Raw genomic sequence first — 22,037 nt, forward strand, 5'->3', positions numbered from 1 at the left:
TGAATCACTGATTCAAAAGAATTTATGCACTGCTATGTTTTTAGCAGCTCTATTTACAATAGCCAAGTTCTGGAAACAGCCTAAGTGCCCATCAGTAAATGAGTGGATCAAAAAACTGTGGTATATTTTCACTATGCAGCAGAAAGAAAGAAGGAACTCTTACCATATGTGACAATATGGATGGAAGTGGAGAATGTTATGCTAAGTGAAATAAGCCAGTTGGTGAAAGATAAATACTACATAATCTCACTTATAAGAGGAATCTAATGAAAAAAATAAACTAACAAAATAGAACCAGAGACATGGAAAAATGGAACTGACTGAAAGTGACCAGAAGGGATTAGGGAAGGAAATAATGGTAGAAAGAAGGGAAAGGGACTAGACAAAGGACTTGTATGAATGACCCATGGTCATGGACAACAGTGTGGGAATTTACTGTGGAAATGGGGGGATGGGGTAGGCAGAGGAGTGCCATTGGGGAAAAACTGGGACAACTGTAATAGAATAACAATTACAAATTATTTAATAAAAAAAACTTTTCCAAGAAACAATTTGGAAAACTTTTCATTTTTTTACTAATTCTGGAACAGTTTAAATACAATGAGAAATATCTATACCCTGAAGATCTGAAATTCACTTGCAATTCTCTGGACTTAGATTTTCTTTTAAAAATAATTATTTGAAAATGTCATCTTTCTTTTTTTCTTCATATTTATCAATCTGTTTAGGTGTCTACTCCTTGAAATGATTATTTCATTTTCCAAGAAAATTATCTTTCGGAGTGCTTTTTCACTTGTATTACCACAAAGTTGTTCAGCAACACTCATATACTTCAGATGTTACATGTGCTTGTGTGGTTGCTGTCTTTTGGCATTCCTCAATGTTGCTGCTTATATACCCAACATTTCCTTTAGTGATAGAAATTTTCAGGTTTTTTCTGCTGCAAACACTGCCATGAAAAACATCCTTGCACTCATATCTTCTCTTATTAGTGTTTTTATTTCTGTATATTTTGCTACATACTTAATTTCACACTATAACTGGTAAATGTATGAGTGTCAATTTCCTTATATTCTCATTACATTTTAATATTACCATATATTTTAATTTTGCAGATTTGATGGGTAAATGTTGAATTCTTATTTTATAATTTGCATTTTTCTAATGATCAGTAAGACTAAAATATTTTTATGTATTTATTATTCATTCCCACCATTTACATTTTCTCTCATATAAATTTGCTTTTTCTCCCCTTGACTTGTTTATTTACTATAAATTTGCAATTTGGTGAACAAGAATATTAACTCTGTCTGTTTATATGTTATAAAAAATTCCTCCACCTTATCAGCATTTTTTTTTGTTTATTTTTGCTGTCATGCTGGTATCTTTTTTTCATGGAAAACTTTCTATATTTATAATTTTATTTTTTTATTTAACAATTTTGGAGATTTGACTTGGAGTGTTGAACACACAATACAATATACAGACTATGTATTATAGAATTGTATACTTGAAACCTATTTAATTTTATTAACCAGTGTAAGCCCAATAAATTCAATAAAAATAAAATAATAAACATAAATATATAAAATAGGGTACAAAATCAAAAAAATTTAGATTTGTTTACTTTCTGGAAAAAAAAACTCTACTCATCCCAAAACATGGAAATTTTATTTTCTTCACTATCAACATCTTTATCTATATATATCTATCTGAAATGTATTTCTCTTTATAATGTCATGAAGAATATATTCTTTTATTATTACTAAATATATATTTGTATCCTCACCCAAGGACATTTCTTCTTCATTGTTTTTTAGAGAGAGAGAGAGAGAGATGAAGAAAGAGAGAGAAACACTGATTCAAGGGAGAATCATGGATTGGTTGCCTCCCGCATGCAACCAGACCAGTAATTGCATGTGCCCAGACATGGTATCAAACCCAAAACCCAGGTATGTGTTCTGACCACTAATGGACCTTGCAACCTTTTGGTTACAGGACAATGTTCCAACCAAACTCCACAGGCCAGAGCTAAATATTTTGCTTTATTCAGTTTTTTTATGATTATTACTATATTCTGTGGCTTTTCTATTGCTGACTGTGCTAGAAAAGGTAAAATAAAGCATTTAAAAGTATGCTCTTTGAAGTTATTTGGGCCCAGTTACTTGTTACATGAGACTGAAAACAAATCAACTTTATTTCTGCTTTCTATTTCTTAAGCTTTAAAAAAAATATTTAATAGTCATTTTATTCCTACTTAAAAATTTCTTTAATTGAACACCTAGATAATTTTTCCTGTTAATAATGAATATATTTAATAATAGAGTTTTTCCATTAATTTTTGACTTTACTGGAACAATAGTTTTTAATATGTAGTATATCTTTCTCTTATTTCTAATAATTTGATGATTGTCCTTCTGATTTCTTTTTTTTTATAATATTTTATTTATTTATTTTTAGAGAAGGAAGGGAGGGAGAAAGAGAGAGAGAGAGAGAAACATCAATGTACAGTTGCTGGGGGTCATGGCCTGCAACCCAGACATGTACCCTGACTGGGAATCGAACCTGAGACACTTTGGTTTGCAGCCTGTGCTCAGTCCACTGAGCTATGCCAGCCAGTGTTCTTCTGATTTCTTTTAAAGCCAAGAGTTATACAGGAGATTTACTTTTACACAAATAAATAAATACATATTTACATATTTAAATATGTAAACATTATTTCTCTGTATAAATAAATGTTTACTCATTGCATTAATCTCTGATTCCAAGTTTAATATCTGATTCCAAGACATCATTAAGGGTTTCTTTGTTGCCTAATACATGGTTTAGTTTTATAAATGCCCCATGGGCATTATAAAATAAGTTACTTGCCAAATCTCCTTGAGATTTATAATGTTTAATAGAGTTTATTGGCTAGATTTGTATTTATGATCCATATCTTTCATAGCTTTTTTAAAATCATATTTTATCCCCTGAAGTGTTATATGAAATCATCTGACTACTATTGTTGTTGCAGACCAAAATGTTATAATTTTAGAATGCCATGGTAGGGCAATAAGAAAGTAGTTAAACTTTTAAAAAATTCTAATCTTTGACCCTGTAAAGAAGTTGACTATTACAAATTACAAACTATACAAGGCTGCACTTCCAAGAAAAGCTTCAGTCCATGAAATTAAATTACGCATTTAGAAGGTATTCTGTCTAATACTGACAGATATTAATTGAAGAAATAATTTTCTGGATAATTTTTAAACTTTTCTGTATTTCTTTTGTTTGGCAAGCTGGCTCAAAGTTCCTAACCTTGCTTCTATACTAATCACAAATACTTTTATTTTCTCTCTCAAATGAAGAGTAGCATGAAAACATGCTACTAGAACCATGTCTATTTAATTAAAATAACTTGGACTTCTTTAAAGATGCAATTATATATTTTGATAAGTTGCACTTGAATTAGGGAACTATCAGTTTGAAAATAATTTAGTGCTGTGTTTCTCAAATTATGGTTCTTGTTTCCCATTGACTTATGATAATATACAAAAGTGTAGGTTAAACCACAGTATGATCATGAAGCATCTTCTGGAAGCATCAATAATGTTCAGAAATATAAGGACAATGCATGGGGGGATGTAAACAATAGTGAGAATTAAGTAATTCATCTTTATGTTAAATATATTTTTATTTGTGAATAGAAAACTGACCTTGAATAAAAATGTTCTGTATACACATAGTAAATATTCAAATAATAAAAAAGTGTATATAAAGTTTAAATATTCTTCTGGACCTTAACTTCTCACTTTCTATTCCTTCTCTTCATTGAAATGATGTTTCACTGATGTTTCTCTCTGTTTCACACATTGATGTTTCTCTCTCTCTCTCTATCTCCCTCCCTTCTCTCTCTAAAAATAAATACATAAAATCTTTTAAAAAAAGAATAAAAAAGACTCAATGAAAAATATATTTTTCAATGGTTTTTTTATAATTGAGAAGTAGATGCAGAAGAATTTCTTTCTTATATATATTGTAGGATCTCACAAAGGTCACTAATATGATGGAATTTTGATGAAAAATTTAGGTATAAATGTTACATGTTTGTTTATGTAAATGAAATTCTTGGACACACAAATATTTCCATACCAGAAAAAAAGTCTGTGTCTTCTAAAACTGTGAAAAAATTTTCTCCCAATTTTATCTAACATTATATTATTATGAGTATTAGCAACACAGTAAATAGCTACCTTAATTTCTTTGACATTTTATGTTTTGTTTTTTAAGTATATTTTATTGATTATGCTATTAATGTTTTCCCATTTTTGTTCTTCCCTTTCTCCCCCCTCTGCCCTGTGCACCTCCACCATCCAGCATTCCTCCACCTTAGTTCATGTCCATGGGTCATACATATAAGTTATTTGGCTTCTACATTTCCTATACCATTCTTAACCTCCCCCTGTCTATCTTCTACCTAACATTTAAGCTACTTATTCTCTGTACCTTTCCCCCCTCTCTCCCCACCCATTCCCCTGCTCATAAACCTCCATGTGATCTCCACTTCTGTGAACCCGTTCCTGTTTTAGTTTGCTTAGTTTTTGTTTCTGTTTTTAGGTTCAGTTGTGGATAGTCATGAGTTTGTTGTCATTTTACTGTTCATGGTTTTTGATCTTCTATTTCTTAGATAAGTCCCTTTAACATTTCATATAATAAGAGTTTGGTAATGATGAACTCCTTTAACTTGACTTTATCTGGGAAGCACTTTATCTGCCCTTCCATTCTAAATGATAGCTTTGCTGGGCCCTGGCTGGCGTAGCTCAGTGGATTGAGTGTGGGCTGGGAACCAAAGTGTCCCAGGTTCGATTCCCAGCCAGGGTACATGCCTGGGCTACAGGCCATAACCCCCAGCAACCGCACATTGATGTTTCTCTCTCTCTCTCTCTCTCTTTCTCCCTCCCTCCCTTCCCTCTCTAAAAATAAATAAATAAAATCTTTAAAAAAAAAGAAAAAAAATAAATGATAGCTTTGCTGAATAGAGTAATCTTGGATGTAGGTCCTTGCCTTTCATGACTTTAAGTACTTCTTTCCAGTCTCTTCTTGTCTGTAATGTTTCTTTTGAGAAATAAGCTGATAGCTTATGGGCACTCCTCTGTAGGTAACTGTTTCCTTTTCTCTTGCTGCTTTTAAGATTCTCTCCTTATCTTTAATCTTGGAGAACTTAATTATAATGTGCTTTGGTGAGTTCCTCCTTGGGTCCAACTTCTTTGGGACTCTCTGGGCTTACTGGATTTCCTGGAAGTCTATTTCCTTCACCAGATTAGGGAAATTTTCCTTCATTGTTTGTTCAAAAATTTTCAATTTCTTGCTTGTCTTCTTCTCCTTCTGGTACCCTGATGATTTGGATATTGGAATGTTTAAAGATGTCTTTGAGGTTCCTAAGCTTCTCCTTATTTTTTAAAAATTCTTGTTCCTTCATTCTGTTCCATTTGAATGTTTATGTATTTCTTTTGTTCCAAACCATTGATTTGAGTCCCTGTTTCCTTCCCTTCACTGTTGGTTCCCTGTATGTTCTCCTTTATTTTACTTTGTTTAGTCTTAATTTCTTCCTTTTTTTTATTTTTTGCAACTGAGCTGATTCAGTCCTGTGAGTATCTTGATTACCAGTGTTTTGAACTCAGCATCAGATAGGTTGTCTATCTTCTTGTCACTTAGCTCTTTTTCTAGAGTTTTGATTTGTTCTTTCATTTGGGTCATATTTCTTTGTCTCAGCACACCTGTTTTTTGTAAGTGGGGGGAGAGCCTTAGGTACTCCCCAGGGTGGAGGAATCTTGTTTGCTGCATTGTAGCACTATCTGGGGTGGGGGTGGTCAGAGGGAGAACAGTGCCACTTGCTTACTTCACTCTAGCCCCACTTTCCAACAAACTCTCCTTTGAGATTAGGAGTCTTGCCCACCTTCACAGCCCCCACAGTAATTTACAACTACAGGTTTTGAGTCTTTAGTTTAATGGTCAGTCAGCCCAGCCTTACCCATGTGGCCCACCACCTTGCTGGGTCCTCTCTGCCTGGCTGCCCATCTTAGCCCCTCTTGCAGGTCTAGATGAATGTTTCTTTAACTCCTTTGTTGTTGGAATTATATGCAGTTTGATTGTTTCTGGCAGTTCTGGTTGTTTATTATTTTTAAATTTGTTGTTATCCTTCTTTTGTTGTGTGAGGAAGTGAAGTGTTTCTACCTGTGCTTCCATCTTGGCTGGAACCTTTCCTCTTTAACTTTTTTAAAGGAAAAAGATAGCAAACTTTAAAGTCATTTTTATAATTCACTTTTTGGATATTTACTTCAACACCAGTGATAGTATGCTCTCTGGAAAGACTCTGATTAGCTATCTGTAATGACACAGAATTCCTTTGAGTTCTATTCTCTTGCAGGGCCAAAGAAACTAGTTTCTAAGCTACTTTTTCCTCTTATTTATCCTTAGTTTCTGCTCATTATTCTCCAAAGAGATGCTTACTCTCTCTCTCAAGAATGTGTGTGTATGTATTGCATGTGTTTTAAGAGTAACTTTCTTTGGAATCCGATTATTATTTAATGTTTAAACATGAATGTGCCAAGGGTTAGGTTTTAGAAACCTTAAATGTATAGTAATGTTTTAAAGTGGAGTAAACTCATGCTGAGGATATTCACGGTCCGCAGTGGTTTTGAGTGATCACAATAAACTGTCAGTTATTGTGGGCCTTCTGGTCTCAAGGTGCTCCTTGCTGTAGGACAGAACTACTGGGGTTAGACCTAAAAAGGAAGGTGAATGGAAGCAGCAGCCTATTTGGCCATAATTTATAACACATAGATTCTGGCCCTTTTACACTGCTAAGCAATGAGACTGTGCTGAGTAAGAAGCCTTAGGTTTGCCAGAAAAAGACAAGTTGTCCCCGAGGAAAAGATGCAAGAAGCACAATATTTGATGAAGTTTCATTAAAAAAAGAGTGTACGATAAAGCAAAACTAGAGATAAATCTTGGCTAAGCTAAGTACTTATTATGTGGAAAAGAACTATCCAGAAAGCCAATAGAAACTAAAACAATCTAATTTTGGGAGTAAAGAATTGACCCTTTACAAAAGAAGTTGGGCAGAATAGCTACTTGTGTTTTGTGGAACAGCATTCACCTCACATAATTAATGCACTTAGAAGATCACACTGAGATTCCTGGCAAGCCCTTTGACTGCCTCCATACAATAATCACTCAGTGACTATGATGCCTACAAGGATTATTCAACTTGATATCTAAAAATTAATTCTCTCCACATAGAAAAAGAAACTATTAGTGTGGAAAAAGTATAATTACTCTGAGTTGATAAGGACAAGATTTCAATACCATGATTTTAATTCTTAGAGTATAGACAGCTGGATGAAATGGAAAGAATTTGTTCATAACAAATATTCATGAAGGTCCCTTCCCTTTCCTCACCACACATCTACTGGACACTCATTAGAACAACTGGTTCCAAGTCAATCATACACTATGTGTTGTTTGTGTGACTTTTACCAAGTTGCTACTCTTCCATCCCAGTTTATTTATGTCTAAAAGAATAGCATTCAAATTGAACAGAGGTTAAAAAATAAAAAGTATCAGAGAGATGCAAATTAAAACCACAATGATATATCACCTCACATCTGTCAGAATGGCTACTATCAAAAAATTAACAAACAACAAGTGTTGTTGACAATGTGGATAAAATGAAACCCAAGAGCACTGTTGATGGGAATGCAGTCTGGAGCAGCCACTGTGGAAAGCAATGTGGGGTATCCTCAAGAAATTAAAAATGGAATTCCTTTCTGACTCAGTGATTCTGCTCCTGGGAATATATCCTAAGGATCCTGAAACACCAATATAAAAAAATATGCACCCTTATATTAATAGAGGCACAGTTTACAATAGCCAATATCCGGAAACAGCCTAGGTGTGGATTGGTACATGAGTGGATGAACGAGCTGTGGTACATTTACACAATCGAATACTATGCAGCAGTAAAAGAGAAGAAATTCTTACCTTTTGTAATAGCATGGATGGAGCTGGAGAATATTATGCCAAATGAAATAAGCCAGTCACTGAAAGACAAATACCACATGATCTCATTTATATGGGAATCTAATGAAAATAATAAAAACAAACTAGAAATGGAAGCCTTAATACAAAGAACAGACTGACAGATGTAAGAGGGGATTGACCAAAGAACATTTATGCATGACTTGTAGACACAAACAACAATAGGGATTGACTTAGAGGGGGTAAAGGGTGGAGCTGAGTGGAGGTGGGGACATGGAGAAAAAGAAGAAACAACTATAATTGTATAAACAATAAAAAGAAAAGCAGACTGAAGATTAAAAGCAAAAATAAATAAATAAGTAAATAAATAAATATATAGTATTTGATAGAAATTGGTTCTACTCACTCTTTTCATGCTTATAGCAGAAAATATTGTTCAAATATGATATCTTATACTTAGTTCAGATGAGGCTTCCCAAACTTTTGTGTTTCCACAGCTTCTATAAATAGGTTTGAGTTTAAAAGCAAAATTGACTCATTATCAGCTCTCCATTATAGGTATAGGTTCATGTCATATCTCATAATTAGGCAAACAAGTGAACAAAAACAAAGCAACAGTTTGTCTTTAAACTCAAGACAAACCAAAAGAACAGAGTCACTAATCTCTGTTTAGTTCTAATCTCAAATTTTAAGCATTCTCATAAGTTACTGATTTTCTAACAAAAACATCTTTATACTCGATTTTTGTAATGCAAATACTGAGAATATGTCAGGATCTTTTTGAATGTGATAATTGTGTGAGAATATTGCTCTTTTTTCTACCATGAATAGACTAAATTTGATAACCGTGTAATTCTGAAGATTTTTTAAAAATACATGTTGTGTTTTTATTTAATGAACCAATTTTTCTGAAATCTGGCTCCCTTGCAGACTGTTTTTGTGAATACATGACTTCTTTTTCCTAATGTTTTTGCCTCTGTATCTTCTTCCCACAGGAACTTAAACTTGAAATTATATCTAGCTATTATGTTTGAGCTAGTAGGATCTGGAATATCCTACTAGCTGTTTAAAAATACTAGGATTATGCTCATTAGGTAGTAGGAAAATAGGATGATCCAGGTTTTCCACTCCTGGTTTCCAGTTCATCCATCTCATTGCTAATAGGCACAGGGTAAAGGGGAGACAAAATTTTACTGTTAGGATTTGGAATACTTGGGTTTCATAAATTATTTAGTTTTATAGAACAAAAATTACATAGTTTTATAGAAATATAAATAGTTTATTATATAATAAAAATATATAGTTTTATAGAAACTTTGAGGAACCTGTTCTTCAAAGTTTAAACAGAAGCAAGTCATGGCTGTGGCTCATAACTAAAATACTTTAGAACAATATACTTTATATTTATAAATGATATACTCTGATACCCTCATAAAAACTAAAGCTATTATATAGTACTTTCTCCCCTCTGTTTAATTATTTTAAACAAATGCTAGGCAAAATTATTTCTGGTAGCAGAATCATTCATTACCTCTTCTTCAGGTTTCTAGGTCCAAGTAAATATTATGTTTATGAATGCTTATTTTAATCATTAAATGCATGTTCATATGAAAAATGCTTTATGATACATAAATATGTCCTTTTTGACCACTGGAGTAAAATATTTACACTTTCATTTGCTTTGGAGGTTAAAAAGAATGGTGGTCCCTGACACAGAGTGGGACAGATGAGGAGTCCCAATGCTTGCATCCCATTGGGAGTTAAAGGGCAAACTTGTTGTTAGGGTTTTAGTCTGGGAAAAGCAATCTGAAGAGGAAGAGTTGGAGGCACCTGTTTTGAAGTGGAAAAGAAAAACTCAGTGCATCAAGGTACGGCTGGATTTCATTCTTTCATGCATCCTGACAAGTCACAAGAAGTGAGGACACAAAGCAAGAATGGCTGGAGTTGAATGGAGTTGTTCTCCTGACAGGTAGAAAATGTGGAAGGGGGAGTTCTAGAAGAGAAGAAATAACAGTGATCTGTTGCCTATGCATTTTTTCCTTAATATTTGAATTGTGAGTGGGAGAGCCCTAACAGAAACCATTTCTTCTCAGTTGCTGTTGAAACAGAATAGTTTGGACCACAAGAGTTAGGGAGTTTCTGGGTCTCACAGTTGTTACCTTGTATTGAATCTAAGGAAAGGAGGCCTGTGAACCTTTCCAGTGAAGGCATGGAGAAAGATTTCTGATGTGAGTCAAGTAGAGGGAAAAAGAAATCATTATACTACGCCAGATTTAAAATTCAGTCTTAGGATAGAAGAAAAGACATTTCCCCATGCAATCTGGCTAAGGTAAGATTTATTTCAAAAGCAAGTTTCTGGCTTCCTCCCCATAGAACAGCCAATACCACAATAATCCAGAGTTCAGGCTTCTTTGGGGAAGCTTCATAGGGAGTTTAAAAGAACGCAGGTGGAGTTGAGGTAAGCCAAGCAGAGGTGAGTGAAGCCTAAAGGCTTGCTGGGCTTAGCACTGGGGGTACAAACAGGGTGTGTACATTCCATAGCTTTGGGGGCCTTACATGATACATGTTGGTGGGATTTGGTGTTGCATCTTGCTTTTGGCCACCTTAGTCTCAAATTTGAGGGTTACAGAGAGTAAGGCTATTGCAATTTGTATGCATTCTTCGGAGTTGGACACCTTCACTCAACTTGTCAAAGCTGCAAGCCTAAAAGCTTTTTGATGTGAACTTGTGACTCTTTGTGTCTTTTGAATATTTGGGAGAGTAGGTAAATTATCTAGATTGGATATCTACAGAAGGCTGCTCAACACTCTTCTAAAGTTGTTACTAGAATAGGGGCCAGGTCCTATGGGGGTATGGAGGTCTCTCCAGGTTCAGGGCTCTGAAGTGAGGATGTGGAGAACTCATGTTGAAGGGACATTGTATAGAATAAACAAACAAAAAAATGTATAGACTGAGACTGTGCCTAGTACACAATCAGCTTCATCAAAGTTTTGAAGTAGGCAATGCTTAGATTTGGCCTCTCCCACCTCTCCCTAACAGTAAGGCCTTTCTTGAATCAGCCAGTTCTTTATTACTCCTCAGATAGTACATGATTGTGCTATAATCTGAGTGAAAATGAATAAGGTATTAAATAATAGCCTAAGCTGCAAGCCTTTTTATGTCAGTCAGGCACACTTGGAGAGTCTCCTCAGAGGAGTTCCACATTAAAAGTAGTAAGTTTTGGAAGTGCAATGACTGCCCAATAGCAATGGCTGCTGGGCCTGATTCTCCTTACACACCTACCTAGTCTTGATGACTACCTGAACTTGTGACTGATGAATTGGAATCATGGCTTAGATGTTATTATTTATCCCTGACCATCAAACCTTCCCCTAATTTCCTCAGGTGACCTCCTTTCTTTCTTTGTTAAATTTTATTTTAATTGTTGCAACACAATTTTCTATCTTTTACTCCCATCCCAACCCACCCACCCAGCCCTCCCCTCCTCCCTCCCATTTCTACCCACCCCTAGTTTTTATCCATATGTCCTTTATACTTGTTCCTGTAAACCCTTCCCTTTTCCCCTGAAATTCCCCTGAAATTTCCTCTCCTCTCTCCTTTGAACTCTGTCAGTCTGTTCTTTATTTCAGTGTCTTTGGTTATATTTTGCTTGTTTCCCAGGTGACCTCCTTTCAATGGGAATGTATAGTCTGGCTGGGTACTTTTACCGTTATGCTAAACAGAACTAACAGTGATATGTTGGTTATAAAAATAGTAGCTTTTGGGGCCATTTAAAAAATAATAGCTTTGCATATTGATGTAAAAATTTGATATGCAGAAATTTTTTTCTGAAGGTTTATACTGAGATTGGAACTTTCTGAAAGAACTTTAGAAAGGAAGAAGACATCAGGCTTTCTGCTTAGATGTGAGTATACACAGAACTGTTGAGTTCCTGATTTCTAGAGGATGCAGCTAGCATCTCATCCCCTCCACCCCTGCCTCTAAAGAAGACAGGAACTTGGGGTACCTGCTTGGATGTGTACATAATGGCAGATGATATTCAGATATTCAGAGTGACTATATAATCATTCACAGTTCACACAGGAAGGCTTTTAAAGCAAAAGTGAGTACTCTTTGTAATTGAACTGAGAGAGCAGGAGTGAACCAAGACTGTCCCAGACAAATTGAGACATATGATTTCCCAAACATTACACTTTGTCCAGCTGGGTAGGAGTTTTTAGTACCTCCTGGGTCTGCTGACTTCAGCAAAGGACTGGTTAGATTGCCCCAGAGTGCTCTCTGGAAAATGGCCTATGCCAGTACACACAGGGTCTGACTCCTCTGTTTCACTGACTCCTCTGCTGTGAAATCTTCTCATCCTACTTGTGGTAAAATAGGCCAGAACAATTAATGTGTGCACAAAAAAAAGGAGAGTGTTCTGAGTAGTGAAGAGATATGGACCCTGACCTTGAGTCTGTCAGAATTATACAGATTTTATCAGAAGCCTTCTAATGTTCATCCTGGGAAGCAACTCAAGATTTCATGGCCTCCTAGCAGCTCCTACCAAGTACTGGGCTGGCCAAAAAGTCTGTTTAGTTCTTTTTATGTAGAATAAGAGACATTTTTTAATTTCACCAATAACTTTATTGAATTGGATATTTTGAGTATGTTGGCTAAGTCCTGCTATTGGCTTCCAGTGGGTAGAGGCCAGAGGTGTTGCTAAACATCTTCCAATGCTTAGGACAGCCCCACAGCAAAGAATTATTTGGCCAAAATGTCAATAGTACTAAGAAACTTTGCAAAACAGTTTTGACATGTTTGATTAGTCACAGCAGTTTCTCCATACACTGCACAAATCTTTTATTTTGCATTTCAGTTGAGTTTTTACCTTTCTTGAATTAGTAAAGCACAATATACTGAAAATATTGTACATTTTATTCTATTTTCAATATTAAAATGGTGGTACAAAAAATCACCAATTTTGATGTTTTTTTTCCTAATGCATGCCGATATGACAGCCGTCACAATACTATCTAACAAAATAGTTTCAAATGAAGTTAAAGACACCTAAGCACTACTAGAGCCATTGTACTGAAAAGACTAAACAAACTTTTTTGCCAATCCAATGCCTAGGACAAGAATTAGGAAATTCCTTATTGGCAAATGATTTATATAGTATTTGCTGCTAGCATGTGGATGGCCACATTCCAACTTCACAGTTTGGGACTGGTGTCCTAAGAATTCCAAGCATGACCTCTGATGTCAGACTGCCTGGATGTTAATTCTAACTGGATCACTTATTACCTGTGAGGCTGAAGCACTTAATTTTCCTGTGCCTCAGTTATTTCAACTGTGAAATAACAATAATAATACCCCATAGGCTTGTTAAAAGGACTATATATCTATAACAGTGCCTGGATAAATGCTAGCTCTTACCAGTCAAGGTTACCAATGGTGCCTATGCCCTCAGATCATCACACAGAGCAGGGCTGGAAGAGCAGCAGCCCATTAGACAAGACTTCCCTCATCTTTGAACACCTATGTGTTACCATCCCCCAGTGCAATTTATCTTAACCATTTTTTCTGCACCATTACAGGGGGCTTGGTAAGGCACCGAGTCCCAGCTGGGATTTGGGGGTAGGAGACACATAACCTTTGCAAAATTATTAGGGGTTTACCAAAATCCCTTGTTTTAACTTGGCATAATTTTGGTTCATTTGAGATCAGCAATGGAACAGAAATTTGAGCACAAGAGGTCTGTAAGCCATTCAGAGGGTTATTCTGTTGCCTTTCAGTTCTCTATTCAAGATAGCATTGCACAACACTCAGACAGCACCACAGTAGATTGAGCACACTGTATGTGAGGCATCTTCTTTGTAAAGTGTTAGCAGGTTTTTCTCCCCACATTTGTGGAGAACACCCACAGATAAACTTGTCTACCATAAAGATAATTCTAAGTAAACTGCTTTGGGGCTCCTTTTATTATCCCTGAGGATAGAAATACGTTAAGTTCAATAAGTGGCTCTGTTTTTTGAGACTAACATTAAAAAATAAGCTGGCAGGATTTTTGACTAAGATTCTCAGAGGAACTTTCAAACATATATTCCATTTGCTACAACAATGGAAATCTTATCTTTCTGAGAACAGATGTATACAAATCTTGGTGTGATATTTTCTAGAACAAAACCTGTCACAATTGTTTGCTTCTCTTAAAAAAAAAGAAAAGAACTTTAAATAAATGGCAATGGTTATAAGGTGTTTCAAGCCTGCAACATGGAATTTAACTAAGATTTTAGTGAAACGTTGCCATTCAGAATAATGGTGGATATGCCAAAGATGAAAGCAATTCAGAGTTGTTTTTTTCCCCCTTTTCCTTCCACATAGTATTGTTGCACCAGGGATTAGCAGAAGTGACCACATTAATAAACACTCAAGTGAAATGCTTTTTAGCTTCAGCCCCAACTTCCTTCCACCAGGGTGCACTGATCTCAAAATTGGGGTCTCTGTCAATTCAGGTTGATCTGGGGGCTTCCTTGGGTATGGAATCCGGGGAAGGCTTACCAAGGATAATGACTGTGTGTGTCATCTGGGAAGTCTAGCTGCACTGGGCACCATGACACCACTGTGGCTGTTCCTTCCTTTCTCCAGAAGGGAAGATGGGGTTGCTAATCAGCCCCACATTCCTGGGGGGTGTAGTCTTAGCTCTGCCCTTGGGTCCCTTAATTTGACACTCTTGTCTTCATGTCTAGGTTCATCCTCCCTTCCTCACCTTTAGTCTTTAGGGTTGGCTTCTCTTAACATTCCTGCTCTCCTTTCCTTCTGCTCCACTATTGTAGACTCCTGGAAACTACAATACTTTTCCCTTCATTCACAGCCCCCAGGGTTCTGGTTTCTGTTCTAATCAACGAGTGGGGCTCACATGATGTTTGGAAGGTGGAAGAAAAGAAGCCACTTCTTTCTTCTGTAGCAGTGGTGAGCAGGCACATAGGCTTTAGCCGACAGCCACTGTGGGGGTTTGACAAGAGTTTTGGGGTGTCTACCTGTGACTCAGTCATAGTGGTTTCCTGCAATTCTTATACATTCAGCTACCTGAAAGCTGAAAGAGGCTGTCCTGACCTTTACTCTCCCATTTTTGTCACCTTCTCCAATTATTTTGTGAGTCTCTGATACTTGGTATTAAATTATTTTCTGTGTAAAACACTTAGAGTGGTTTCTATACTCCAAACCCAACTATGATTGATAAAGTAGCTAAGTTTTAGATAGCCTGTGCCTGACTAAATAGGAAACCCTATCAGGTAGAATCTTTAGCATTATCCCCACATGCTATGATTTACGGTGATGAGAGACCACCTCTCAGTCTCCAGCTTTGGGACCAGGATTTCTCTAGACAGGCTCATCCTGCCTCTTCTCTGCATAGACTGAAGGAGAATATTTTTTTTAACTTTTCTTAATAGCATCCTCTGAGGAGTATTATTTTTTTTGCTTAATAGAAAGGGAAACTGAAGATCAGAGTGTTTTAGTAGCAGAAATTCTGCTGAGAAGCAGAAGCCTGATTTGCATTAGGTTCTCTGTGTTATTTCCACCATACCTCCAAATTCTCATCTAGAAAAGACCTTCTAGGAATCCCTTAAATCTAACTCTAATTTTCTATTCTCCTTTGGTATGTTGACTGTAGTTTTTTTTTTGTTATTGTCAGATTTAAAATTTTGCCTTCTAGAATACTTTTTAATTATGAAAGAAAAAACTGGAATAATATTTAATATTTAAATATTTAAGATATTTAAAATTATCACCTAATAAGCAGTTACAAGCATCAGACACTATGCTGTTTTAATTACTCATTGAATCATTAAAGTAATCCAGGCATTCATTCTTTCTCTGTTTTACAAAAATAAAAACAGACACACAAAGGTTAAGTTCAGGGTCATACAGTAGGCTTATAGCAAAGCCAGATGGAAATCCACTTTTATCCATTTCAATGCTTTTGTTAAGTCATTAAAAATATTTATTGAGGACTCACTTCAGGGTGGGCATTCATTTAGCTGCATTGCTAGTGGTTTCTGGGAGTTGGGACAAGTACTACATAAATAGCAGTGTGGAATAGGAAATGAGGCAGATGATGGAGTTCAGTTTGAAAAATCTGTGGTGAATAACAGGAACTCTTATTCCTGTTATTTATTCCTTTTATTTATTCCATCAATAAAAGTTGTTATGATTATTTAAGAATAAAATAAAATCACTTTTCTTTGAATTCATGGGTATTAGTTTTTCAAATAGCTACAAATTTTTCAGGAAATAGATACTTATGAAATAGTTTCAAACTATTTAATAAATGGAGCTGTTTGCCTAAGAAGGCTATGAAAACAATTACTGTGATACTAAGGATATCATGAACTGAGAAAGTTTGGGATCCTCTGGGCCATAGGATAGAAGTGAAATAGCTTTTAGCTTTAAATGAACTGAAGTGGTCTTAAAATCTAATCATTCCCTCTAAATTTTATGTTTTCCCCTTTCCTCGAAGCACATCTCAATCTTCTTTAAATGTCTGTGCTCTACACTTTGCTTTAACATTTTCTTAAAAGCAAAGAGATAGAGAAATACAGACAGGGTTTTCTTGTTTATAAAATATTATCTTCCAATTGGTCTGCCAGTCTTATATAGCTTTTTCATTTTGGAAACCTTTATCAAAATGCCCCCATCCATAGGAAAATTAATTATGAAAAAGGAATTAGGAATGGATAAAGAATTGATTCTTTAAAAGATGCTCTGATCTCAATCCTTCTGTGCTGATGGGCCCAGGCCCCACTCACTCCTGGGGCTGTCCAGTGGGGACCCTGCAGAGCATCTGGAGTTTGTTCTCCATCCTTTTCCCACAGAGATCTTAGGCTTGAGCTAAGGTCCCAAATTCATATGCTACCAGTGATTTTTTAAAATTGCTTCCTTAAGAATTCAGTCCATTTATTTCTATAAGGAACTTGTTTAGTATAGTATTTGGCAATATTTTTTTTCTACAAGTTAAATTGTATTTACCTGAATTTATTCTCTTGCTGGTCAATATTTGTGTTCAGGTCCATATGAATTTTCTGACATCATCCTCACAAAAATTTCTCCGAGTTTATGATCCAATGAAATGTTATTATAAGCAATTTCTGAACACTCAGTTTAAACTAAATATATCTGCTTTTGTGGCCATTTCTTAAACAATTGTTAGAGCTTTCCTTCCAAAACCCCTGAATCCTTCTCTAAGCATTTTAATAAGCCTGAGGTAGTAGAGGGTAAAGGCTTTCTTTTTAAAAGGGAGAAATGGAAGTTCCAAGAGACTTAATTTAACAAAGTATGGGAACAGCATTAACCTGGACTCAATTCTTAATATTCCTGTGTCTCCAGCATTTGGCACTTGGCTGGTGTTCAATGAAGGGAGGGAGGGGGGCAGAAGGAAGGAAGGAAAGAAGATGAAGAAAAAAGAAGGGAGTAAACAACAGAAAAAAGAGAGAAATTCAGGGAAAGAATGGGCCCAAAATTTGTTTGTTGAAACTTGATGACTACAGTAATTAGAAGGACCCAGGATCCCAGTTTTAAAGTATTACTTTTTGAATGATGGTAACTACTGACCTTGCATGGCAAAGGAATAACCCTGATAATGGTATCTGTCTGCTTGCCAAACTCTGGAAAATAAAGGGAGTAGTAGAATCAGCAATTAAGTAAATCCATCAGCCTTCATTTAAAACCTATTACTATTCTCTCAAGATAAAAATGTATAGAAGAAATGAAACAATGTAAGGATTAGACTCAAAGAAACAGCAGACAGACTAGTCCAAATGCTCAGGGAAACCACTCCCACAGCATTGAAGAGCATGCTTATACAAACAACCTGGTTCAAAGATTCTGAGTTATACTGAATCATTCTTTCCCACAGTCAATGTCAACTGATCAGGTTTGGCCTCACTGGTATTTCCTCCTTAGAATGTGAGCCCTGGGGAACCAGGAAGTTTGCTGTTAACCTTGCATGACTTTTACTTCTCTGGGGTAAACAGTTTTGTTCATTGAAAGCCTCTATAACCAGTGGATCTATAATGTCCACTCCTGTTTCTCCTATGTGTGACTTGAAAACATTTTTTGGTTTTAACACTTTGACCATAAATCTCCACATGAGTGTGTATGTCCAATAGGTCAGTGGCTTCCCTTTGATTTATTGAGTGAGGTCCAGGCATCACCCTATCATCTCTTTAGTGCCAACCATTGATCAGAGAAGTCCTGGTGAGAGCTTGTAATTGGCCTTCTGTGAATTCATTACTACCTCTTGGAAAAGCAAATAAGGTTCCTGTCAGACTGTCACATTGCATAAAAATTAGCAGTGGTATTAAATTCACTTTTACCATAATATAAGTAATTCAGATCAGAGATATCAATTGACTGATTTTTTAAAAGAAAAAATCAAGGTTTTACTGCCCATGTTTTCTTTTAGAATTGTTATGATTTCAGGTTTAATAGATAACGCTTTAATCCATTTTGAACTTATTCTTGTGGGTAGTATAAGATGGTGGTCTAGTTTTATTTTTCTGCACATACTGTCCAATTTTCCCCAAACCATTTATTAAATAAACTATCTGTAGCCCATTATATGCACTCCCTTCCTTGGTTGAATATTAATTGATTATAAAGATGTAGGTTTATTTCTGGGCTCTCTATTCTGCCCCATTGATCTATGTGTCTGTTTTCATGCCAGGCCCATGCTGTTTTGATTACTATGGTCTTATAGTATAGTTTGATATTAGGTGGCACGATTCTTCCAACTTTGTACTTTTTTCTCAGGATTGCTGTTGCTATGCAATATTTCACCTGATATATCTCCACAGGCAAGGGAAACAAAAGAAAAATAAACAAGTCAGACTATTATCTAACTATAAATTTTTTCATAGCAAAGGAAAACATAAAAAAATACAACCCGTGGAATGGGAGAATATATTCACCAATACATATGCTAAGGGATTAATATCCAAAATTTATAAAGAACTTATAAAACTCAACACCAAAAAAAAAATCCAATTAAAAATGGGCAAAACCTGAATGGACACTTCTCCAAAGAGGACATACAAATGGCCAATAGACATATGAAAAGATGCTCAATGTCACTAATCATCAGAGAAATGCAAATTAAAACCATAGTAAGACAGCACCTCACACCTGTCAGAATAGCTGTCTTCAATAAATCAACAAACAACAAGTGCTGGCAAGGTGATGCGGAGAAAAGGGAACCAACCCTTTTGCACTGTTGGTGGGAATGCAGATTGGTGCAACCACTGTGGAAAGCAGTATGGAGATACCACAAAAAAATTAAAAATGGATCTGCCTTTTAACCCAGTGATCCCACTTTTGGGAATATATCTGAAGGAACCCAAAACACTAATTAAAAAGAACATAAGGTCTTTTATGTTCATTTCAACATTATTTTCAATCACCAAGGTATGGAAGCAGCCCAAGTGTCCATCAGTAAATGAGTAGATAAAACAACCATAGGACATTCACATAATGGAATAGTACTCAGCTTTAGAAAAGAACAAAATTTTACCTTTTGTGACAGCATGGATGGGACTGGAGAACATTATACTAAGTGAAATAAGCCACTCAGAAAAAGACAAATAATATCATATGATTTCACTTATATGTGGAATCTTATGAATAAACTGAACTAACATGAAAAACAGAGACAGACTCATATATAGGGAACAGGATGACAACTACCCTGGGGGTGGGGTAGAGAGTGGAGGGATATAGCAAAAAAAGAAAAAGGACTCAGACATGGACAACAGTATGGTGATTGAATGGAGGAGGAGAGTTTAAGGGGAACAAATGATAATGGAAAAAATACAATAAATTTTTTTTGAAGTAAAAGAAGAAAACTACAGATTTATACTCTTTGACTGTCAATTTAAGGTATCACAGTAACTCAGGATGTCCAAAACACTGTTCTTTTCCTTCTGTTTTGCACAATAACAATTAGTAAAAAAAAACAACAAAACTGTTATATAAATTCTGCAGGCAGTGCAAATAGCAATGAATTGAAAGACAACTATCTTGAACGGGGGTCATTAGTGTATTCCATATTGAAAGAAAAATAGAGAACCTTAAAAACTGATGCAAAGGAGGTCATTGAATAATATATAGCTCTCACTGAAGCCAGTCCCTAAGAGATTTAGTAGACTGTAAACTTCTTGGGGGCAAGAATCGGCTCTCACTCACCTTTATTTATTCACTTTCTCCCACTCTTGCTCCGAGTAGGTTCTCCTTAAATGTTTGTTGGTCAAATTCTGCACTCTAAGTACTTGGGGGTTTATGTAATTTACATCTCATACCAATCACCCATTATGACTTAACTCATGCTATGTCTCTTGTGAAATCGCCCCCAAGGAAACTGCCCTCAAAACTGACAGTCTCTTTACAATGAAATGCATTAATTATTATTTTATTCAATAACTAATTTTAAAGTAAAAAATTAGTCTTCTTTTTTGAGGGGGGGTGGTTACTGTCTTATTTAACATCTGACCACCATGATTTCTTAAAACTTTCTTCTGCATTGGCTTCAATGCATTGTACTATCTGAGGTCCGATATTCATCTCCCTCCTTGGCTCTTGCTTTCTCTTATGCATCCTCAGCCAGCATATTCCACAAACTTCTCTCCTTTATCTTTTCCTTATATTCTCATAGAGAGAGGCTTAACTCTTCATTTATATATCTGGCCTTTTTAAAAAAATGATTTATAGGAGGCAAATGACTAGTTCAAAGAATATGCCTTTTAAAACCTCTTCGTTAGTGTTGCAAATTGCTTCCTAGGAATCTTACTTATATCATGTTCCCACTTGCAATGTATTAGAATGCCTGCCTTGATATGCCCCAATCAATATAGAATGCTAGTTTTAAAATATACAATAATTTCCTGAGTGAAATTAATACTACAATGCTTTTTCTCAAGTAGCCAAACATCTTAAAATGCTACATGTTCCAAGATGCCCTATCCTTTCCAGCATTTTTATGTTGTGCATCTCTGAGTGACAATGTAGAGAGAGAAAGTGTCAGGGGGCCAAGAGATCAGCTGGCCAAAAGAAGGACAATGATCAGATTTGGTCTGGTTCATAAGATAGTATCATGCTGCTGGAGACCATGACCCCTTTTGTGTCACAGGTAGACCTACAAGTTCTGAAAGCAGATACAGACTGTGGGAGTGAGTCAGTGCTTCCCCCAACTTCTTCACTCATTTTGACTTGCTGTAGTTCAGAAAGAGCTTCATGGACTACAGGAGTGAAGAAGACACTATTCATTATTTAAAACACAGGGCTATTGTTGGGAACTGCCCTGCTTGGTATCAGAAGCTGTAACCCCTGCCTAGGCTAAGGCTAAGGGAACGCCCTTGGAACCGTAAGCCAGCAAGGAGACAAACTTATTTCCCTAACAGGAGCGCCATTTCTGCTCCTTCATACCTCTCCCTGCCTGGACCCCAATGCTTGGTCGGTTAGCCAATGATGGGTAAGTTTCCTCAAAGGGGGAATGACCTAAGACAGACACGATCTCGTGGGAGGCCCCCAAAAGAAGGACTTTGGGGGCTACAGCAAAAGGGGGTGATGGACTCTCGCCCTTTGGCTTTGACAAAGTCCGAGTCCTCCTGCTCTGCAAGAAAATCTCTTAATCTCTTGGCTGCCTTACTTCCCTTGCTCCACCTAAGCCTGAAACATTGACAGGGTGGTGCCGCCCTGTGCTCTGGAAAGGGCAGATTCCCTGGGTGATCAGGCCTAAGAAAGAACATGTAAATTCCTGTGAAACCTTTGTTTAGAATGCTCTCAGCTGAATGAGAAGGGTCCAAGGAGGAAGTTAGTTTGTTCCTTAAAGTCTTATAGCCCTTTTACCCTGACTCAGAATAGACCCTCAGAGTTCCTTGTTATCTATCGTTTGATCCTTACTTCCTTGAAATGAGTAAGGTGCTTTACCTGAATTCTTATGCAAAACAAGCCCAATAAGAGCCGGTTTGGATGGTAAATCAGCG

The sequence above is a fragment of the Phyllostomus hastatus genome, unplaced genomic scaffold (assembly GCF_019186645.2).
Source record: "Phyllostomus hastatus isolate PE091 unplaced genomic scaffold, TTU_PhHast_1.1 phas_contig_34, whole genome shotgun sequence".
Lineage (NCBI taxonomy): Eukaryota > Metazoa > Chordata > Mammalia > Chiroptera > Phyllostomidae > Phyllostomus > Phyllostomus hastatus.